Raw genomic sequence first — 8,783 nt, 5'->3', positions numbered from 1 at the left:
GTACTGAGCCCTGTAGAACCCCATTGCAAACAGCCTTCCAGTCACAAAAACTCCCCTCAACCATTACCCTTTGCTTCCTGCCACGGAGCCAATTTTGGATCCAATTTGCCACTCTCCATTGGATCCCATGGGATTTTACTCTTTGATCAGCCTGCCATGTGGGACCTTTGTCAAAAGCCTTGCTAAAATCCATGTAAACTACATCAAAGGCTCTGCCCTCATCGATCCTCCTTGTTACCTCCTCAAAGGACTCAAATCAATTTAGCCAGACATGACCTTCCCTTAACAAATCCATGCTGACTATCCTTGATTAATCTGTGTTTTCTAAATGAAGGTTTATACTGTCCCTCAGAATTGATTCCAGTAATTTGCCCACCATTGAGGTTAAACTAATTGGCCTATAATTGCTCGGTTTATCCCTCCTCCCTTTTTAAACAACGGTACCACGTTAGCAGTTCTCCAATCCTTGGGCACCACTCCTGTAGCCAGGCAGGATTGGAAAATAATGGTCAGAGCCTTCACAATTTCCTCCCTTGCTTCTTTTAGTAGCCTCGGATATATTTCATCTGGTCCTGCCGATTTATCTACTTTCAAAGATGCTAAACCCCTTAATGCTTCCTCTCTTACTATGTTTATCCCGTCCAATATCTCACTATCTTCCTCCTGAACTTCAACGTCGGCATCGTCGCCCTCTTTTGTGAAGACAGCCGCAAAGTATTCATTAAGTACCTTACCCACATCCTCTGCCTCCACACATAGATCACCATTTTGGTCCATAATAGGCCCTACTCTTTCCTGAGTTATCCTCTTGCTCTTTATGTAATTGTAAAACATCTTTGGGTTTTCTTTGCTTCTAATTGCCAGTATTTTTTCATGCCCTCTTTTTGCTTTCCTAATTTCTTTCTTAATTTCACCCCTGCGCTTTCTATACTCTTCGAGGCTTTCTGCAGTATTGAGCTCACAATATCTGATATAGGCTTCCCTTTGTTGCCTTATCTTACCCTGTATGCACCTTGTCATCCAAGGGGTTCTAAATTTGGCAGTTCTACCCTTTTTCTTTGTGGGAACATGTTGACCCTGAACTCCATGTACCTCCCTCTTGAATGCCTCCCACTGCCCTGGCACTGATTTACCTTCAAGTAACTCTTTCCAGTCCACTTTTGCTAAATCACTTCTCAGCCTAGTAAAATTGTCCTCCCCCCAAATTTAGAACCCTTACTCCTGTTTTTTCTTTGTCTTTATCCATAATTATGTTAAAACAAACTGAATTATGATCACTACCACAAAAATGCTCTCCCACTGACACTCCTTCCACCTGCCCAGCTTCATTTCCGAACACTAAATCCAGAACTGCCTTCCCTCTTGTTGGAATTGCTACGTATTGGCTAAAAAAGTTCTCCGGAATGCAATTCAGGAATTCTGTGCCCTCTGTACCTTTCACACTGATAGTTTCCCAGTTAATATTCGGGTAATTGGAATTTCCCAGTATTACTGCCCTATTGTTTTTGCACTTGGCAGAAATTTGCATACAAATTTGCTCTTTTATCTCCCTCGGACTGTTTGGGGGTCTATAGTAAACTCCCAGCATTGTGCTCGTCCCTTTATTGTTCTTTAGTTCAACCCATATGGCCTCATTTGATGATCCTTCGAACATATCATCCCTTCTCACAGCTGTAATTGTCTCTTTAACCAATACTGCCACCCCCCTCCTTTCTTAACCCCTCTCTATCCCGTCTGAAAACCTTGTAACCAGGAATGTTGAGCTGCCATTCCTGCCCTTCTTTCAGCCATGTCTCAGCTATAATATCATATTCCCATGTGTCTATCCGCGCCCTCAGCTCATCTGCCTTATCTCCTAGACTCCTTGCATTAAAGTATATAGCATTCAGCATCACCAAACTGCCTTGTTGTCCATTTTCTAGCCTTTGTTTCATCTGCCTTCCAAACTTGTTTACTCATTTTCTGCCTTCCATCTCCAGATTAGCTCTCTCCTCTCTGACAATGCCCTCAGGTTCCCATCTCCCCCGCCCCGCCCTGCCAAGCTAGTTTAAATCCTCCCCAATAGCACTAGCACACTCCCCGTGAGGATATTGGTCCTGGCTCTGTTGAATTGCAACCCATCCAGCTTGTACAGGTCCCACCTCCCCCAGAAACGATCCCAATGCCTCAGGAATCTAAAGCCCTCCCTCCTGCACCATCTCTCTAGCCACGCATTCATCCCTTCTATCCTTCTATTCCTGTACTCACGAGCACGTGTCACCGGGAGTAATCTGGAGATTCCTACCTTTTGGGTCCTGCTTTTTAATCTCTCTTCTAGCTCCCTAAACTCTGCCTGCAGAAGCTCATCCCTCTTTCTTCCCATGTCATTGGTGCCGATATAGACCACGACCTCTGGCTGTTACCCTCTCCCCCCAGAATGATCAGCAGTCGCTCGGTGACATCCTTGACCCTGGCACCAGGGAGGCAACATACTATCCTGGAGTCACGTCTGCGGCCGCAGAAATGCCTATCTGCTCCCCTAATTATCGAATCCCCTGTCACTATAGCACTTCCATTCTTCTTCTTCCTCCCCTCCCCCCTGTGCAGCTGAGCCACCCGTGGTCCTGTGGACCTTGCTTTGGTTGCACTCCCCAGAGCCACCATCGCCCCCACCAGTAATCAGAACAGAATACTGGTTGGAGAGCGAGATGGACTTGGGGGACTCCTGCACTACCTGCCTGGTCCTCCAGAAACGTGCTATCCACGTAGCTCTCAGTCTCAGGATGTATCGCAGTGACTCCAGCCTCGGCTGAAGCTCTGAATTACGGATCTCGAGCTGCCACAGCCGGCGACACTTCCTGCACACCTGGTCGTCCAGGCCACGAGAAGCATCCAAGACTTCCCACTTGGCACAGGATGTGCACTCCATGGGACTGAGCTGCCCTGCCATTTAATAGACTAAGAATTAACTTAGCAAAAATAAACTGAACAAAAAACACTCAACAGCCACTCACCAATCAGCTCCTTCCCTTGTGCCACCGTCACTCTTTCTACTCTGACATCAGTCCTTCGAATTCTGCCGCTGATCAGTTGCTCCCGCTCTGCTCCCACTCCCGCTCTGCTCCCGCTTCCACTCTACTCCCGCTCTGCTCCCGCTCCACTCGGCCGTTCTGCGCACGCGCAAATTATTATTTATTCCTTCCCGTGCTTCTGGTCTGCTCTCCTGACGCAAACGCTAATGCAGGGTGCGGCCGCATGCATGCGCAGTACTCCCGGGGCTAATCAACCATTTCAGATTTTGATTTTGATCATGGAGGCAATGATTCTAGACAGAGTGCCGGGCGATTCAGCCACGAGGCCAATGAGGCTCTAGTGGGGGCTGTGGAAAGAAGGCAGCAGAGTTACATCTTTTGGGTGAATCTAGACCACTGCCATCCATATCTTAAAGGATCTGGAGGCAGAAACAGAGGAAGTCTCTGCCTCAGACAGTGGTGAGGACAGACACACAGTGCCGAAAGAAATTTAGTGATCTGACAAGGATGGTCAGAGTGAGTACCATTTTAATTCATGCACTCCTTCATTACTTCAATTATAAATCTGACGCATCATTTGTTCTCATGCTGTTGGTGCCTCTCAGCACTCTGTCAGTTGCCTCCTAAAATGCATAACACATAGGTAGGCTTAGATCAGCACCCTATTTGCCATGAATGATCTTTACACATTATTAGGATTGCTTTCTGAGATCTCATACGATTGCTCCCCACTTCGATGTCCTCCTGATGTACCATGTGCAACTTCCAAGGCCATTATACAGAGGACTGTATTACATTCACACGGTAAGGTATGAGTGCTTTGGTGCCACAAGAGCAAATGGACCCTTTTGTCACCATCCCCATTTTCAACTTTGCAGGCAAAGAAGTCGCATAATCACCACGAGCAGGTGCGGACAGGCAGCGGTCCGTCTCAGACCCTGCCACTCACAGACATCGAGGACAGAGTGGCAGGCATCATCGGCGTCACAGGTCGGGCAGCTGCTACTGGGGGCACCGACCCCTGCTCGGATACTGAGAGTAAGTCCTGCACACTCACTGGGCTGGGTTGGGACAATGTCCTTGTCACTCCCTGGACTAGGGTTGGGGCAATGCCCTGCACACTCCCTGGGCTAGATATAATGGAGTAGCAACGGTCCTTCAAATGTTCCTGTGCTATGCCACCTTCCTCGTGTCACCCTGCCCCCTCCCCTGCTGCTAACCCCTCGTCTGTTGCTTTCTACTCCCAGATGACCAGCCACAGGCTCCGCATCCCTCAAGGGACCCCTCCGTGTCAGGCCATCGTCTGGAGGAGGAGGAAGAGCAGGATACTGAAAGGGGAGGATAAGAAAGACGGAGAAATAAGCTACAACAAACCATCGACCAGTTTAGTTTGGCAATAAAAAAAATTTTTTAAAATAGCTTGTGCGAACAGGATTCAGTAACAGCTTGTGGGTGAGACAGGGAACGAGGTTACAACAAGTAAAGCAAAATGTGTTATTGTCAGACATACTGATCTCAACTGCCAATTTTGTATAATAGCTTGAGGCAACCCATGGGGGCCGACGGTTAGGTCAACCGTGCTGACCACAGCTGTCTGAAATGTGACTGATTAACTGCTATCTGATGCTAACCACATCTGCATACTGTCTGTTATCTAAAATAAGTTAGACACCTGATTGTAGCAGAAATGACAAACAATATTATAAGACTAAATTGAATGTTCTAGAGGGTGGGAGGAGACATTATACAACGTGGAATATATGTGAATAAATATCTGTAAACTGTTACACCAATTTGGAGAAGCCTGGCTACAGACAGAGATGCAGATGGTCTCCCCACGTATGCGAATAAAGACTGTTTGAACTCTCTATCAGACTTGTGTCGACTATTGTAAAATATTCCACAACAATACGGATGAGCCAACTCCGGCGCAGCTTCAATTGACCCCTGTTCCACCGCTGGCACTCAGCTCCTCCTGAGGACGACGTGACGTTCTCGGGGTTCGACGAAATAGAGGCTCCTGGGACCAGTGGCGTGCAGCAACGCAGTGCTGGAGTAGACTCCCGCAGGCCATCTCTCCGGAGGGTGAGTCGGCAAAGTCGGTCTGCTGACAGACGGGCAGACATGGAACTGGACATGGTGGGAATATCCAGGGAGAGCATCCAGCTCACCCATCAGATCCTTGATGTCTTGGGGAGGATTCCCGCGAGCATTCACATTCTGAAAGCGACCATTACGGAGATAGGATCGCAGATTGTCACTGCGAGCCGTGATACCAGTGAGACCAACAATGCCCACACGAGGCTGGTGGCCTCCAGCAGTGATGTGTGGCACGAACCCTTGCGGAATATGGCGCATCACAGGCATGAGCTCTACTTTAGCTTGGGCGGATGATGCAATCCATGCCTGCCGCCATACTCTCTGCGTTCTCCACTGTCACACCCAAACCACTTGTGACTGGCGACACCGATGAAGAGGCTAGCCAGTCAGAAGCCGGGCCTTCCACACCACAAGCTGTTCCAGTGCGATGCCAGACGCTGTCTCCATTGTCTCTCCCCCCAACACGGCAGCGCTCTGGCAGCCTTGCTGCATGCCATCTTGATGCCACTTTGGCTAGGAGCAGCAAGCAAGGGAGGGTGGCAAGGGGAAGGGGGGGGGCGCAAAAGATAGTGGGAAGAAATAGTGGGGCAGGATTGTTGCATTCTGTTGTTGATGCATCGTATGTTTTATGATACAGTATTATTATGTTAAAGTATCACACTGGATTATGTTGTTGCTAATGTTGAATTACACACTGCTGGATGCAACTTATCTTATATAAGTCTCACAATAAAGGTTACAAAGTTTACAACGTTACAATATTTAATACATTTTTTTGTTCACCTTAACCATTCCTGTGCAGTGTCTCAATTTCAGAATAAGAGGGGGAATAGTCAACATGGTGGGATAGGCCAGGCAACGCTCAAACCTGCCGTTCACTCTTCAAGCAAAGCGTTCAATTCTGAGCTGCCGACGTAAGGCTTTTGCAGCAGCGATATTTCCACGATGCCTCCCCTGTGGTGGGAATGGTAGTGACATGGGTTCCTCGCCAAGTTCCCCTTCCTCTTCCTCTCCCCGCCCACCCCCCCCCCCCGCCTCCTGAGGTGGTTCTGCAGTCCCCATTGCTAATTCCTGTCCCCTCATGATGGCTAAGTTGTGTAGCACGCAGCACACCACAATGAGACCTATCGAGGGGAGTATTGCAGGCAGCCTCCAAAGTGGTCCAGGTATCGGAAGCACTGCTTGAGCATGCCAATTGTCTGTTCGACGATGTTGCGTGTGGCTGCATGGCTCTCATTATAGCGATGCTCGGCTTGTGTCTGAGAGTTCCGGAGATGGGCCATGAGCCAGGTGGCGAGGCCGTAACCTTTGTCCCCCAACATCCAGCACTGGCCTTGTGGTTGAAGCTGGAACATGAGTGAGACACTGCTCACGCAAGATGAAAGCATCATGGATGCTCCCTGGATATTGGGCATTGACTGCCATGATGCGTTGAATATGGTCGCAGACGATCTGTATGTTCATGGAGTGGAATCCCTTTCGGTTTCAGAAAACCTCTGCATTCTGTAAAGGTGCTCACAGGGCAATGTGCATACAGTCAAGGGCACTCTGAACCTTGGGGAAGCCAGCAAATCATCCAAAATCTACAGCCCTCTCATTCTGTGCCTCCCTGGTCATTGGGAACTTTATAAAGTCCATTCTGCGTGCATACAGTGCATTAGAAACCTGGTGAATGCAGCGATGTGTGGCGTGCTGCGAGATGGAGCATATGTCCCCCGCTGATGCCTGAAAGGAGTCAGAGGCATAGAAGGGAAGTGCCACAGTCACCTTCACCTCAATGGGCAGTGCAGTCCTGATGCTGCTGGTCGGCTGTAGGTCTGCCTATATGAGCTGGCATATCTCTGTGACCACCTCTTTTCGGAAGCGCAGCCTTCTAACTCACTGTGCCTCAGAGAGCTGGCGGTATGAGTGATGTTCCCTGTAAACTCATGGGGGCTAAGGCCTCCTCCCCATACGTCTGCGACCTCTTCAATTACGTTGCAAATGATCAACAATACGCCTTCTTCCAGCTCGAAGCTGTATGGCAATAGCAGCCAGGATTACTGGCTCCCGACCTAGCATGGTTCCCATCTTTTAAAATGTCCTTAAATGTCCTTTATAAAACAAACTAGAAACTCACATAAACTTCACAATCAAAAGTATTCTGTAAGGCAGCGTTCTTCTCCCAATGCTTTTAATCACTCAGAACTGTGACTTTCTCCGCCGATTTCAACATGGCACCGTTAGCGCCTGGTACGCACTGGGTCCGCCTGGTTTTTCTGGTCGGTTTCCCGGGCAGATGGTAAATCGGGCGAAATGCTCGAAGGTTCCGTCCAGGGCGCTAGTGCAGCGATGCACGCCGATTTACGTCATCCCAACGGTGAAAACAGCGGCGGGCGGTAAGTTTTAGCGTCGCTGCAAAACCATTGCCGAAAATTCTGCCCAGGCGCAAAATCTTGCGCGCCTCATTTTACGTCCCACAAAAATCATTTTTGCGTCCCGTCTAGGTGCTAAATGGGGCGCAAATCAGCCGAAAATCCAGCCCACTGAAACTCCAGGCATTAAAAAAATAATTCTCAGGATGTGGGCGTCGCTGGCAGGGCCAGCATTTGTTACCCGTCCCTATTTGCCCTCAAGAAGGTGGTGGGCCTTTTTCTGGAACCGCTGCAGTCTAAGAACAACCCCAACTTCTCCAGTCTCCCCATAACTGAGGTCCCTCATCCCCGGAACCATTCTAGTAAATCTCCTCTGAACCCTCTCCAAGGCCTTGACATCCTTCCTGATGTGCCGTGCCCAGAACTGGACACAGTACTCCAGCTGGGACCTCACCTGCCTTGTATAAAGGTTCAGCATAACTTCCGGGCTTTTGTACCCTGTTCCTCTATTAATAAAGCCAAGGCTCCCATAGGCTTTTAAGCAGCCTTCTCAACTTGTCCCACCACCTTCAACAATCTGTGTACACACACCCCCAGGTCTCTCTGTTCCTCCACCCCCTTTAAAACTCGACCATTTGGTTCACATTGCCGCTCCTCACTTCACACTTCTCCACATTAAATTCCATCTGCCATGTGTCTGCCCATGTCACCAGTCTGTCTATGTCCTCCTGAAGTCTGTTACTATCCTCCTCACTGTTTACTACATTTTTAGGTTTTCTACTCTTCCACGTTTCACCGACACACTCCCCCGCCCCCCACACCCCCCCCTCCCTGCCCTGCCTTGAGTTGGTTTGTCCTTGCTACTAGCCTCCCAGTCTGGCTACCCTTCCCATTTTCCTTTTCAAACCTTGCTCTCCTTTCCCTTTGTAATGTGTGCACCTGTGAGTATGCTCACAGGTCAAAATAGTTGTAGAGCTGTTGAGTTGTGAGCGGCTCAGCCAGTCACGTGATGTTCACAAGACTCAATAAAACCCCAGCCAGTTGGGTTCGGGGGATTCACGATGAGGCAGGTGGTTGTGAGCCTGTGGATGAACCGGTAATATGTAGTGTGATTGTTAAACCTTTGCTAATAAACCAACTAGTTCTTAATAACAATGTGGTGCGATGAATTCATAAGCAAAGAACCCATGAAGCAAACATATTGTACCCTTACCTTACACAATCGAGCTCTGATTCCTGGTCTGCCCCTTCCTCATGTTCTGGCCTGGAAATTCGTGTTCGCCACAAATGCTGCCAGTATCACCAGCAACTGAAGCTA

The sequence above is a fragment of the Pristiophorus japonicus genome, chromosome 18 (assembly GCF_044704955.1).
Source record: "Pristiophorus japonicus isolate sPriJap1 chromosome 18, sPriJap1.hap1, whole genome shotgun sequence".
Taxonomy (NCBI): domain Eukaryota; kingdom Metazoa; phylum Chordata; class Chondrichthyes; family Pristiophoridae; genus Pristiophorus; species Pristiophorus japonicus.
This window is presented reverse-complemented; position numbering follows the sequence as displayed.